The sequence below is a fragment of the Otolemur garnettii genome, unplaced genomic scaffold, assembly GCF_000181295.1.
Source record: "Otolemur garnettii isolate 467f Iridium unplaced genomic scaffold, OtoGar3 scaffold00014, whole genome shotgun sequence".
In the NCBI taxonomy this organism is placed as follows: Eukaryota; Metazoa; Chordata; class Mammalia; order Primates; family Galagidae; genus Otolemur; species Otolemur garnettii.
The window spans coordinates 2851903-2862200 of NW_003852409.1; the positions used below are offsets into that span (position 1 = coordinate 2851903).

At 47.3% G+C, this 10298-nt stretch overlaps 1 protein-coding gene across 1 annotated transcript in view; it reads right to left on the reverse strand.

The window, feature by feature from the left end:
* The window catches only part of CORO2A (coronin 2A), a 29749-nt gene that overhangs the window by 11905 nt on the left and 7546 nt on the right, over positions 1–10298 (reverse strand). The gene's annotated exons all lie outside the window — the stretch shown is intronic.

Sequence of the window (10298 nt, forward strand, 5' to 3'; positions counted from 1 at the left end):
GGACACCTGCAGTTCCAGCTACTTGGGAGACCTGGGCAGGAGGATCACTTGAGCCTCAGTTTGACGCTACAGTGAGGTATGATGACACCACTGTACTCTAGCCTGGGTGACAGAGTGATACTCTATCTCAAAAAAAAAAAGAGAGAGAGAGAAAGAATGAAAGAAAGAAAAGAGAAGAAAGAAAGAGAAAGAAAGAAAAAGAAAAATGAAAACATGAGCAAGCATGAGATCCTGGACTCCTAAAAAATTGGAAAAACCCAGCTGGGCGCTGTGGTGAGCACCTGTAATCCCAGGGGCTTCCGTGGGCCGAGGCAGCGGGATGCCCACAGCCTGAGTGTGAGGTTGCAGTGAGCTAAGACGCCATTGTACTCTGCTCAGGACACAGAGTGGGACTCTGTCTCAACAAAACCAAAACAAAACTCGTTCATCAATGTTCACAACAGCATTATTCGTAATGCCCCAAAGTGGAAACAACCCAAATGCCCATCAAGCGATGACCAGATATGCAGAATGTAGATATTCATACAATGGATAATCACCCAGCCAGAGAAAGGAATGAAGTACTGTCATGTGCTACAGCACGGATGAACCTGAAAACATTGCACTAAGTGAAGGAAGTCACACACAAAAGGCCAGACATTCCAGGATTCTGCTTGGATGAAGTGCCAGATGTGGTGTCATTGCTTGAGCAAATTAACACATCCCCTGGTACTGGAGGTGCAGAAACCTAACTAATGAGCACAAAAAATCCAGAACAGGTAAATTCATGGTGACAGAAAGAAAATTAGTGGTGCCCAGGACTGAGGAGAGGAGACAATGGGGGAGTGAAGGCTAATGGGTGTGGGGTTTCTTTTTGGAGTGATAAAATTATTTTGAAATCAATTGGCGGTGACAGTTGTACCACCTTGTCAAAATACTAAGATCTGCTAAACTGTATACTTTTTAAAACAGTGAACTTCATGGTATGGGAACTATATCTCAATTAAAAATGTAGGGCATTTCTCTCACTTTCCCCTCTTCCTATGGAGAATCCTGTATAGGCGTGGAGGGACATACATGTTTTACAGCACGTGACACACAGCCCTGAAGATATTTTTAACTCCCCCAACAGACTTGGGTTTCCAAGTGCAGTTACAGAAATATGGATGGCAGTGACCAGCCCACTCATTTTGCACATCACACTGCGCAGCCCTGGCTGAACAGGGAGCAGGACCCCAGACCCTCTGTTTGCCAGGGCAGCCACCCTCCATATCCATCATCTGGGCTCAGGTTCTTGAGGCCACACACCAGGACACTCCCTGACCATTTTTTCTTTTTTTAAGACAGAGTCTTACTATGTCTCCCTCGATAGAGTGCTGCAGTGTCACAGCTCACTGCAACCTCAAACTCTTGGGCTTACACGATTCTCTTGCCTCAGCCTCCCAAGTAGCTGGGACTACAGGTGCCTGCCACAACGCCCAGCTGTTTTTGGTTGTTGTCACTGTTGTTTAGCTGGCCGGGCTGGGTTTGAACCCTCCAGACCCCGTGTATGTGGCCAGCACTCTACGCACTGAGATACGGGCGCTGAGCCTCCCTAAAGGAGACAGCTGAGAGGAAAAGTGGATCATCCACACATCCAGCAAACAGTCATGAGGTCCCAGGGGACAGGCACTATCTGAGGGCCGGATGCAAGGTGAACACAGAGTACAGTCCTTGACTTCTCACAATCAATCGTGTCAGGATTTTTCACAAAGGAACTTTCAAGAACAGAGTAGACTTAGGGAACACCCAGCCTCCTCTCCCTCCCTGCCTCCCCAACTCTGTGTCACAGCCCTGAGACCATGCCTGACCATAGCTGAGCAAAGGCGCAGGGGTGGTCCCTAAGCTTGTTTAATAAGGCTGTGAAGCAGGCAGCTAGTGTGAGAATGGATGCGGGGCTTCCCGGTCACCTCTGACAAACCCTGAGTTCTGGGGGTTTGTGCATGCATTTTAGTAGCTCAGCAAACAGGAGGGGGTCCTGGGCTCCCGTCTTGAAACACTCTGGCTCAATCCTGCTCTCTCCACTCAGGAAAAAGCTATTAGGCCTATCAGACACTGGATCCCCCGCTGAGGGGAGAATGCTATTAAGGATGTTATTTAACAAACTTGAACAACAATAGTAGATTAGACGAAAACGTTGTTGCAATGTGAAACCTACTGAAGTTGATAATATATGGTGCTTACTTAAGAGAATATTGTATTTTAGGAAACGTCGAAGTATTTAGGGATAAAGGGCTAACTTGTATGTAACTTACCCTCAACTGGTTCAGGAAAAATTATACACACACCTCCATATTCAGAGAAAGACTGAGAGAGCACGAGAACAACAAAAAAGGAAAGGATGTGGACTTGCATCATTTGTTAGTGATTTGAGAGGAGAGGGGGAACAGTGCCATGCCTTTTAAGTGGTCGCCTCCCCTGTACAAGAAACGGGTCCTGGCCAGGGAAGAGAGGTGCATTCTCCCTGCCCTCTGTGCCAGCAGGGCAGCACCTACAGCCAGGGCTGTGGAGGGAGAACACTGTCCTTACCCGCCCTGGTTCAGGTCTCCGTGGGACCATCGCTCCAGCCACACACCTTGCCTGGCCTCCAGGACATGCTGTACTCTCCTCACTGGGAGCTTCTAAAAACTAAAATCTGAGCATGGCGTATACCTGCTCAGATTTTGCAAACCTTTCTAAAAAGGTAAATAATAATCTCTTCCTTGCAGGGCTGTCTTGAGGGTTAAATAAGATATTATGCAGGGAGAGCCTGAGAGTGAGGCGCTATCGGAAGTGCTCAATATCCATAGCTATCATTATGTGTATACATATGTGGGTGTGTACACGTGTATGTTTGTATATTAAAACTGAGAAAAAAACTGGAAGGAAATGCATCAAAATGTTAATCGTGGTTATATTTAGATGGTGGGATAAATGGATGGTTTTTGCCATCTTGTCTTTTTTTTAGCTATGCAAATTGTGGGATTAAAAAAAGGTGTTTAAAAACAAAACCACAGATTTTCTGAAAAGAAGGTCCTTCCAGGATTAGACAAAATTCTGTTACAGAACTGCAGAGCTTAAAGGCTCTGAGACCAGAAGTGACAGCTGAGGTCTCATCCTGTCCCCGGGAGGCATCGCTAATGGATCCCAGCACCCTTTCACTGACCTCAGACTTAGGAAAACCTGGACTGGGGGAGGGAACCGGCCCAGGGTCACTGTGGACATGAGGGGCAGAGTGGGGCTTGAGCCCAGGCCTCTGGCTCCTCCAGTGCGACCCTGTGGTGACTTACTATGCCCCGAGAGAGCAGCAGCCCTCTCCGAGTCAGCGTCCCAGCCCCCTTCTTGCACACCGCCTTTTCCTTCTCTTGGGTCATTCTTGGGTAAAAGGGCATGAGCAGTACTGGCCTTTTGCCCCAGATTACTCTCAGGGCCTTTATCTCTACACTCTGACTCGAGGTCATGTCCCAATTTCCGCACCACAGTTTTCTCAGGACGCACTGTCAGGCTGCCCTTGGGCTGCCCAGGAACCTTATTCAGACCACCTGCCTGGGGAGGGGGTGGCACAGAATCCTCTCTCAGCCCTGTCCAAGCAAAGGTCCCAGCCCAAGCAAAGGTCCCAGCCCTAGACAGCTTCTTTTCCTTCTTAGTGGACAAGGGACAGCTGTCACTTTCCTAACTCCCCTACCCATGTTCTGCCCTGTATCTATGAAGGTTCACACTGAGCATTAGCAGACATCAGTCAGCCTGGTGGGCTATTGACTGTGTTGCTAAAAGCCTGTCAGCGACATTTATCATCAGGAGACCATGTCTACCCTTCTGCCCATCAGGCCAGGGTCAGGCCTCTGATTTATGAGGAGCATAGGCTCTAAATCAGGGGACATACACCCACTCCCCTCGCAGACCCCAGAGAACCCTGGCTTGGGCTGCTCAGTCTGTAGAAGCACAACTTCCAAGTCCCTGAAGGGCTACTTGGGGGAAATGGAGTAGACAGAACAGTAGGATCTGAGGGCAGAGCCAGGTGGGTGGGGGCCGGATGGGAGAGGCTGTGAGGCCACTGTCATGACCCTCAGCACTCCAGGGGCTTCCTACTACCGTTTCACAGTCGAGGCCTCAGATGAACCTTCCAACCAACAGCCCAGGGTGGAGGCTGAGAGGTGAGGAGGGATGGGCAGAGGTGGAAACACCAAGTAGGACAGAAGAGGAGAAGTGGGCAGCCTGACTCTGGCTTCCAGGACCTCAGTTCTCTATGCCTCAGTTTCTACATCTATGAAATGCCAATAGTAGTAGGGCTTCATTCACAGGGTGGGTGCGAAGATTAAACAAGTAAACATGTAAAGCACTTAACAGTGCCTGGCACATGGAAGTGCTCAATAAGTTAGCCAATATAGTTTGTCACAGCTAATCACAATCACCCAGTTTTTACTGTTGCTGGTATGTTCAGGGCCAGGGGATATACTCAGCGGGAGGCCAAACTGTTCTGGGGGCCATTCTCATCACTTCCTACAGATCTCATGTGCAGCTGTTCTGAGGGTGCCCTCAGTGTGTAAACTGATGGCTTGACTGTATCCTACTGGTGAACTCCCATTGTGGATCAGCCATGTTCCTACATCTATAGGAAACAGGTTTGTTATTTTATTTTATTTATTTTTTTGAGACAGAGTCTCCCTCTGTTGCTCTTGGTAGAGTAGTGTGATCACAGCAACCTCAAACTCTTGGGCTTAAGTGATTCTCTTGCTTCAGCCTCCCAAGTAGCTGGGACGACAGGGGCCTACCATATGGCCTGCTAATTTTTCTATTTTTAGCAGAGAAAGGGTCTTGCTTTTGCTCAGGCTGGTCTTGAACTCCTGAATATTTTCAATGTTTTTCTTTAGGGACCATAATTTAGGGAGTCATTTATGTGGCAGGCCCAGTGCTAGGTGCTTTACTCATAGTATTGATTTTCCTTCCAACCTGTAGCTAAGAAGTGGCACAAGAATCTCCATTCTCAAGGGCAGAAGCTGGGCATCAGAGGGGTTGACAATCACGCACTAAGGATGACACAGCTGGTCCATGGCAGAGCCAGGAAAATGGAATGTTTCCTTTCACAGCCTGGTCTGGGTCTGCCTCTTGCTGTTATCATCAGCATCACACAGGCCTTTCATCGAAGACTATGTTCCAGACTGCACATGGCATGCAGGTGGTGTCATGGATGGGGTATTCATAGTGCCTGGCCTACAGGAGCCTCCCACCTTAGGGAGGAGGCAGGATGTAATGTTCTCAGCTAAAGAGGTACACAAAGGGCCTGAAGGATGAGTCAGAGAAGACTTCCTGGAGGAGGAGGCCTTTGAATTGGGCCTTAAAGAGAGGGAGACTTTGACCGGGCCAGGTGGAGGGGAGGCATTTCAAATCAGAAAAGCAGGGCCACAGGTAGGTTTTAAGTGGGGAGGATGCTAAAAGCATCTAGGGGGAAGGTAAGCTAGAAGATAGGATGGGAGGGGAGGCAAGGCAAGTGGGGTGAGGCTGTGGCATGGAGTCTACTCACCCTACCCAGGGCTCGGGGCTGGATCCTACAGAAAGATGAACAAATGGACAGATGAGCTACTTGGGAGGCTGAGACAGGAGGATCACTTGAGCCCAAGAGTTTGAGGTTGTTGTGAGCCATGATGCCATGGCACTCTACCCAGGGCACAGAGTGAGACTCTGCCTTAAAACAAAAATAACCCCCAAATCCAACCCCCTCAAAGAAAAACACCACATCAGTTGGGTGGCACCTGTGGCTCATTGGGTAGGGTGCCAGCCCCAGATATCGAGGGTGGCGGGTTCAAACCTGGCCCCAGCCAAACTGCAACAAAAAAATAGCTGGGCATTGTTGTGGGTGCCTGTAGCCCCAGCTACTTGGGAGGTGGAGGCAAGAGAATCGCGTAAGCCCAGCAGTTGGAGGTTGCTGTGAGCTATGACGCCACAGCACTCTACCAAGGGTGATAAAGTGAGACTCTGTCTCTACAAAAATAAATAAATAAATAAATAAATAACCACATCAGTTAGGATGGGTCATGGAAGGCTCTGATGAGAAAGGTGGGACTTTAGCTGCAGCCAGTGGGAAGTCCTGGGAAGTGTCTGAGCAGGGAAGTGATGTGGCCAGACATGGGCTTGAGAAGGGCCAATGTGGCCTTTAGGAATGTAGCAGGGAAGTGCCCCTCCCTGCTGCTCCCAGGCACCTGGTGGCCATGGTGCCCATTCAGCCCCTCAGGCCCACGCCCAGAAATGTTCCAGGGCCACTCCAAGGGTTCTGTCTGTCCTTGCCTTCACTCCTCCCCGCCCTCCCCACCTCACAGCAAAGTCCATGCCCTTCACCCCCCACCCCCCACCCCCCAGGGTGGCTCTGCTGCAGGCTGGGCCCTTGTCCCAGAGACGCAGGGCAGGCCTCTCCCCATACTTCTCCTGCTGCCTTTGTTCCCTGAGCACAGTCCTGGATGGCCAAGGCTATAGGTGCAGGTTGCGAAACTCACTACCAGCCTCCCTCCAACCAGCTTACCCTGGTCACAGAGGCAGCAAGGAGGGACCCTAACTGTGGTGCCACTCCCTTTGGGACACCTAATATTGCCCTCTGCAGCCCAGCCCTTCTGAGAATAACTTCCTGGACTCTGTGGCAAGGCCAGACATTGCCCAGCCCCAGCACTCTTTATACACTTCATTAAATAATTAGCTAGCTTGTCCTTTCCTTCATTCACACATCACTCGTTCACTGACACCTCTCTGTACCTGCCAATGTAAGCCCCAGTAACCACAAAGGGGCCAATGTAAATCACAGCCAAACCTCAGAGAGCAAGAAAGGCCACCCCAGGCTGGGCTCCCATTCAGGCCCTTCCCTTGTGCTCAGGGTCCTTTGGGGAGTCATCTCTTGAGGCTTAGTAGCCTCATCCGTACCATGGGGTAATACTCCCTGCAAAAGGGGCTAATGTTCGTAAGGCATCAGCACATGCTAAGGGCGTCCACAGGCCTGTCTGCACAGCACCATGGCATGACGCCGGCTGGCATGTACATTCCCCTTGCTCAGCCTCTCACACCTTAGCAATAATGTGGGCTGTGGTTTCTTAAGAAACATACCAACCAAATGCAGCACGAAGACCTTGTCTGGATCTTAAGGCAAACAAACCACACACAGAGAGGCATGTAGGAGGCAGCCAGGGACATTTTAACGTGAATTGGGAATCAGATGACTAAGGAGCTAGTATTAATGTTGTGATATTAATCTGGTATTGTGGTTATGTTGGAAAAAGTCCCAATTTTTTATAATTGTACCCTGCAGTGAATAGAAGTAAAATGACAAAATATCCAGAACTTGCTTTAAAATACTTAGGGGCAGGCTAGGTGCAATGTCTCACTTTGGGAAGCTGAGGTGGGAAGACTGCTTGAGCCCAGGAGTTTGAGACCAGCCTGAGCAACATGGCAAGACCCTGTCTCTACACAAAATTTAAAAAATTAGCTGAGTGTGGTGGCATGCACTTGTAGTCCCAGCTACTCAGGAGGCTGAGGCAGGAGGATCATTTGAACTCAGGAGTTCAAGGCTACAGTGAACTATGATCAAGCCACAGCATGGGTGACTTTGTCTCAAAAAGAGATAAAAAGAAAAAGAAAATACTTCAGGGACAAGAAGGCATGGATGAAGCAAGAGGGAAAACTCTTGATAATTGTAGAAACAGAGTATAGAAGAATTTGTTACACTGTTTTCATCGACTTTTGTGTTTGAGATTTTTTTCGTAAGTATAAAGCTGAACTAGATTAGAGCCTTACTACTGAAAACGTAGTTTGCAAACCAGCAACATTGGCAGCTCCTGGGAGTAGGGAAGTCACACTTAGCAAAACAAAAATGCAGGATGCCCAGTTAAATTCAAATTTCAGATAAATAACGAGGAATTTCTTTAGCATAAGTAGTTCCTATGCAATATTTTACTTGCACTAATAAATTATTCATAAAAATAGTTTAACAGTTTCTTATAAAATTAAACATACTACCTCATGACCCAGCAATTGCACTCCTGGGCGTTTATGGCAGAAAAACAAAGATTTATTTATGTTCACCCCAAAACCCAAACCCCAGAACACTCTGGGAAGCTGAGGCCAGTGGATTGTCTGATCTTAGGAGCTCAAGACCAGCCTGAGCAAGAGTGAGACCCCCACCTCTATTAAAAAAGAAAAACTAGTCGGCTTGTGGTAGGTACCTGTAGTCCCAGCTTCTTAGGAGGCTGAGGCAAGAGGATTGCTTGAGCCCAAGAGTTTGAGGTTAGTGTGAACTATGATGCCATGGCACTCTACCCAGGACAACAGAGTAAGACTCTGTCTCCAAAAAAAACAAAACAAAGAAAACCCCAACCTGTACACAAATGTTTATGGCAGCTTTAATCGTAATAGCACCAAACACAAAACAACCCAATGACTCTCAGAGTGTGAACGGTTACACAAACTGTGGTGCATCCATACTAGGGTAGGGTGACCAGACCTCCCGATTTTGGCGGGACAGACCTGCTTTTTAACAATTTGTCCTGTGTCCTGCGGCGTTTTAAAAACGTCCCGATTTTTAGAAAGAATGCATGAATGGGCTGGAGAACAAGAAGGGAAGATACGGTTTTTGGCCGCCATATGGCTATTTCGCCAGAATATGAGTTTTATATTATTTTTGTTAATTTTATAATGTTAAACTGTAATAAATAATTGCTGAGAAGTGATTATCAAGAACTGCTTATCAAAGTTTGCCTTGTTGTCAGGCCTTGCCTGCCCCGTCGCCTCCACCACGCTCCGCCCACACTCTGCCCCCCACCCCCATGTTGTACCGCCTTACAGATGTTAAAATCTGGTCACCCTATACTAGGGAATACTGCTCACTATTAAAAAGGAACACACTATTGATACACACAACAACTCGAATGAACCTCCAGAGAATTATGCTAAGAAAAATAAAGCCCAAAACGTTATCTATTGTACAGTTCCATTTATACAACATTCTTTAAATGACACAACTAAAGAAATGGGGAGCAAATTAGTGGTTGTTCAGGGTACAGCAGGGAGTGGGGTTGGAGGAAAGTGATGCTTGATTATATGGATGTCAATATCCTGGCTGCCATATTGTATGCAGGTCACTAGGAAAGTTTTAAGACAGACTGTGTTACAGTCCATTATTTCTCCTCCAAGAAACACAGACGACCACATCCTTCCTGATTCATCCATGCAAGTTTCAACTTGCTTGGCGCATCAGTGTAGATGAGAGGGCTTCATTTGTTTCCATCCGTGTGGATTTTACATTTCTTTCTTTTCTTTGTTTTTTTTTTTTGAGACAGAGCCTCAAGTTGTCCCCCTGAGTAGAGTGCTGTGGCATCACAGCTCGCAGCAACCTCCAACTCCTGGGCTCAAGCGAGTCTCCTGTCTCAACCTCCCAAGTAGCTGGGACCACAATGCCCAGCTATTTTTTGGTTGCAGCCTCATCATTGTTTGGCAGGCCCAGGCTGGATTTGAACCCGCCACCTTAGGTGTATGTGGCTGGCGCCTTAGCTGCTTGATCCATAGGCGCCGAGCCGATTTTACATTTCTTGATTTCTGTGTATCTCAAACGTTTTCCAATGACCCGTGAACTATAGTCTTGTAAGATATCACTGTTAAGGGAAGCTGAGTAATTGGTAAACAGGTATGCAGGATCTTGTTGCACCATTTCTCACAAGTGCTTTGAATTTACCATTATCTCAAAATAAACAGTCAAATTAAAAAGAATAAATAAAAAGCAAAAAATTATTTGTTGTTTGTCTGAAAGTCACATTGAACTGGATCCGGCCACTCTGGGAGCTTATCAGCAATGCAGATTCTCCAGCCCCACTTCAGACCTACTGAATCATTTATGACACTAAAGTAACAGTAAAGTGAGAGAAGCTCTGATTAGTGGCTCCCAGCTCCTGTTGTGCCTGGATTCCTGGGTGTCTGGGATGGTAGCAATTAACATGGATCCTTGAGCTATTTATGGTATTTCAAAAAGGATCAGGCAGGGCAGGACTCCAGTGCTGTACCACTGGACTCACAAAAGTCAGACTCTTGCCTTGGCTTTCAGGAGTGTACAACCTGAGGCCTGTGGGGGCATGCTGATTTTGTAAGAACTTTTTTAGGTTATCTGTGGTGTCAGATGTCATGAAAAGTATGTACAAATATATATATATATATATATTTTTTTTTTTTTTGCTAATCAGCTTTGGACAGTAGTATTTGTGTATTTAATGTGTGGCCTAAGACAACTCATTCTTCCGAAGTAACAAAACTCAACTTGCATCACTTAAATCTAC